Source organism: Mauremys reevesii, linkage group 13, assembly GCF_016161935.1.
Source record: "Mauremys reevesii isolate NIE-2019 linkage group 13, ASM1616193v1, whole genome shotgun sequence".
Taxonomy (NCBI): domain Eukaryota; kingdom Metazoa; phylum Chordata; order Testudines; family Geoemydidae; genus Mauremys; species Mauremys reevesii.
In genome coordinates, this window is record NC_052635.1 from 8,286,312 (window position 1) to 8,290,462 (window position 4,151).

Sequence of the window (4,151 nt, forward strand, 5' to 3'; positions counted from 1 at the left end):
TTTAAAAACAGGAAGAAGGAGGATCCGGGGAGCTACAGGCCAGTCAGCCTCATCTCAGTCCCTGGAAAAATCATGAAGCAGGTGCTCAAGGAATCAATTTTGAAGCACTTAGAGGAGAGGAAGGTGAACAGGAACAGTCAGCATGGATTCAACAAGGGCAAGTCATGCCTGATGAACCTAACTGCCTTCTATGAGGAGATAACTGGGTCTGTGGATGAGGGGAAAGCAGTGCATGTGTTGTTATTCCTTGACTTTAGCAAAGCTATTGATACGGTCTCCCACAGTATTCTTGCCAGCAAGTTAAAGAAGTATGGACTGGATGAATGAACTATAAGATGGATAGAAAGCTGGCCAGATCATCGGGCCCAATCGGTAGTGATCAATGGCTCCTTGTCTAATTGGCAGCCCTGGATAATTTATGAAACTGATTTATTTGGGTTTAGACCCCGTTGGAACTTGGGTGTCTGAGTGTTAAAGACAGGAACATTCTGTTAGCTGCTTTCAGGTAAACCTGCAGGTTTGGGGCAAGTAATTCAGCCCCTGGGTCTTTGGTGGAGCAGACAGGAGTCTCTGGCTCCAGCAGGACAGGGTGCTGGGGCCCCGAGATGACAGGGAAGGCAGGGGTAGAAGTAGCCTTGGCACATGGGATGGCAGCTCCCAAGGTGGTTTCTGCAATCCAACCCATCACAACTATGATTTAGACCAACTGAATAGATTTGTTTTTAAGAAAATTCATTGTATCCAATCAGGCAAAGAAACAGAGCACGTTATAATGTATTTACTTTAAAACTCAAAGCTCCCAAGCAGTGCATGTAATAAAGTTCTTGTAAAAGAATAATGGAGTAAGAAATATTCAAAGAAATAACAAATAATAATGAATAGTCACAGGAAAATCATGATTTGGAGATCAACAGTCACACATAGAAAAAGAGGCACGATAAATTGGCATTGATTTTTTCATGATCTATCTATCTATCTATCTATCTATCTATCTATCTATCTATCTATCTATCTATGTATCTACATGATCTTATTTTATCTATTGTATATGTAATACACACAACCATGCACAAACATGGTTTAATAAATATTAATTAATAATAATAACAGCAACCAGCTTTGGAGATCTAGACAAATTTGGATAGTTGTGTGGATGAGAGTCAAATGGCTCCATACAAAGCTACACATTGAAGTGAATGGCTATATCCCAATTGTTATGGTTAAAAGATTAGCTCAATCTCTTCTCCCTGCTCTGGTCTCTAACTTCAAACCTTCTGGTATAAGCTTTATGCCTACCCTGTCTTAGTGTGGAATCATGTGATTCCCCATCTCTCAAACTGGGTCCCAACCATGATTTCTCCAACTGTGTTTGGTACTTGCAGTTCTTCCCACAGGAGCTGTGACCAGTAGAAAGTTGAGTGACTAAATGTCTTCACCAGGCAAAGTCTGATTTATTTATCACAATAGGAACAAAGCATAACATAAGAGAAAATATAAGCACTTCCAGATGGATCACTGCAGTAATTTGGTGGAATCAAAATTTGACCTTATTTTTTAGACTTAGTTTGTCTTTAGGAACCGTTTTAATACCTTTCTCTTCCAAATACCTTTCCACCATAGGAAGAACAATACAGTATTTATTTATTTTAATAAATTTAAATAAATAACAATAATGCATACAGTTATATTCGGCTCTAGGTGCCCTAACACATCATACACGACACAAAAAAAACCCCATCAGCATTAAAATCATCACTTGAACAGACACCGGCAGAAACTTTTTTTCAATTCTTCCTCAATGGGGAAAGCAAAACTTCAAGTCTCTCAGAAAACCCCAACAAGGTGATTCTGACATTGACAGCTTGAATAGATGACAAAACAAATGGATATCACCATTTAGTCAGACATACTCCACCCTCCCAAGCTCCTCCCTCCCCCAAAAAAGCCACCTGAAGCAAAGAAACAAGTCAACCAATGAATCAACAAAATCAAACAAAATGAAAAAGAAACAAGCAAACACACAAGCCAAAACTCTCATATCCCAGGCTACAGGAGCCCTATAAATCCCTATGATAGATAGATAGGTGCCTATGTAGATAGATTCTGATCTTATGTACACTGGTGTAATCTTATACTAACTCATATGACTTCAGTGAAGCTAGTCCAGATTTTGTGATTTCATCAACAGATTCCACCATATGTTCTCAAAGAGACAATTTTGTCATCTGTTGATTATATCTACAAAGAAACTCAGAATGAAATCACATTCAGGTTGCAGGGATGGACATTTTAACTCTTGGTGAATAACCTCCACACAATCAGTTTCTTCAACGCAGCTTTGATCTCCTTGTTCCTCATGCTGTAGATGATCGGATTCATCACTGGAGGCACCAGGGAATAGAGAACACCCACCACAAGGTCCAGACCTGATGCTGAGCTGGAGGTGGGTTTCAGGTAGGCAAAGATGCCAGTGAAAAGGAACAAAGAGACCACGGTGAGGTGAGGCAGGCAGGTGGAGAAGGCTTTATGCCGGCCCTGCTCAGAAGGGATTCTCAGCACAGTTTTGAAAATCTGAATATAAGACACAATTATAAAAACAAAGCAGTTTAACCCTAAAAACACACCTAAGGCAAGAGCCCAAACTTCACTTAGGTATGAGTCAGAGCAGGTGAGCTTGAGTAGTTGGGGGTTTCACAGAAGAACTGGTTGATAACATTGGACTGGCAGACGGGTAACCTGAAGGTGTTGCTAGTGTGCAGGGCAGAGTAGACAATACCAGTAATCCAGGCACTGGCTGCCATTTGGACACAAGCTCTCCTGTTCATCACTCTCTCATAGTGCAGTGGTTGGCAGATGGCGACATATCGGTCGTATGCCATGATGGCGAGTAAGGCAAGATCAGTTGCAGCGAAGAGGAAAAAGAAAAAGACTTGGGTAACACATCCAGAATAAGAAATCACCCTGGTATTCATGAGGGAGATGGCCATGGATTTGGGGATAGTAATGGAGATGGAGCCAAAGTCTAGGATAGACAGATTCACCAGGAAGAAGAACATGGGGGTTTGAAGATGGGGGTTGAGGGCTACGGCTGTGATGATGAGAAGATTCCCCATCATGGCTGCCAGGTAAATCAGCAGGAACACCACAAAGTGCAAAATCTGCAGCTCCCAAACGTCAGAGAATCCCAGAAGAAGGAACTCGGTCAGGGTGGTTTGGTTGGACATTTTCTTTCTCAGTTCATTGTGTGATGGCTGCAGAGGGAAGGACAAAGATAGTGGGTGAATTACAGTGACAGAGGGAGTGGCCCTGATTTCCCGCAACAATATGATGTAAGTGTCAACAATGCATAGCATTCATCACTGCTATTAACTTCAAGTGGTGACTTATCACATGAATGTAAATTGGTGCAGCTCCCTTAAAGTCAATGGAGCTTCATCAGTTTGCACCATCTGAAGATCTGGCTCATGATGTAGTTTAATAAAATGCTCTGTGAAGGATGGAGCAAAGTACAATTCCAGTGCAACAATTCTAGCCAAGATGGATCCTCTATTGCTACGGAGAGCAGGCTCTGGACTAAAATGCCAACGCTGCCTGATATCCTCTTTTCATGGAAATATGAGATGGACTTGGCATTGTGTATGACAGCTCGCCTGTAACGATATCACTGCAACACCATGTAGATGGCTGGCTGCTTTAAAATGTATTGATTTATGACACCAAATCCTGACTGCATTTCCATCTCTGTGTACCGATGGGCTAGCAGCATCGCTCCGCTACCTCTCTGCTGTGTCATTTGGCTCTGTCACTTTCTGGGTGTGCGGGTCAGTGGCCATTAGGAGACTTGGGTTCTGTTCTTGGCTCTGCCACTGACCTGCTCTGTTACCTTGGGCCAGTCACTTCCCCTCCCTGTGCCTCTGTTTCCCCTCCATCCATTCTCTGCCTTGTCTTCTTGGATGGTGAGTTCTGTGGGGGATGAGCTGTGTCTTATTATATGTATGTTCACTGTCTCCATTTACAACATTTATTTTTAGCGGGCAGCACTGTGGGACAGAGGATATGGCGCTAGAGCAGAATATCTCAGTTCTAATCCCATTGACATGCTCTGTGTCCTTGGGCAGGGATAAGAGAGACAGGCTTTGGCTGGGGACTTC

At 42.6% G+C, this 4,151-nt stretch overlaps 1 pseudogene; it reads right to left on the bottom strand.

Annotated features, from left to right (window-relative positions):
* Positions 1-2,205: 2,205 nt before the first annotated feature.
* LOC120380887 lies at positions 2,206-3,224 on the bottom strand (annotated as a pseudogene).
* Positions 3,225-4,151: the final 927 nt, after the last annotated feature.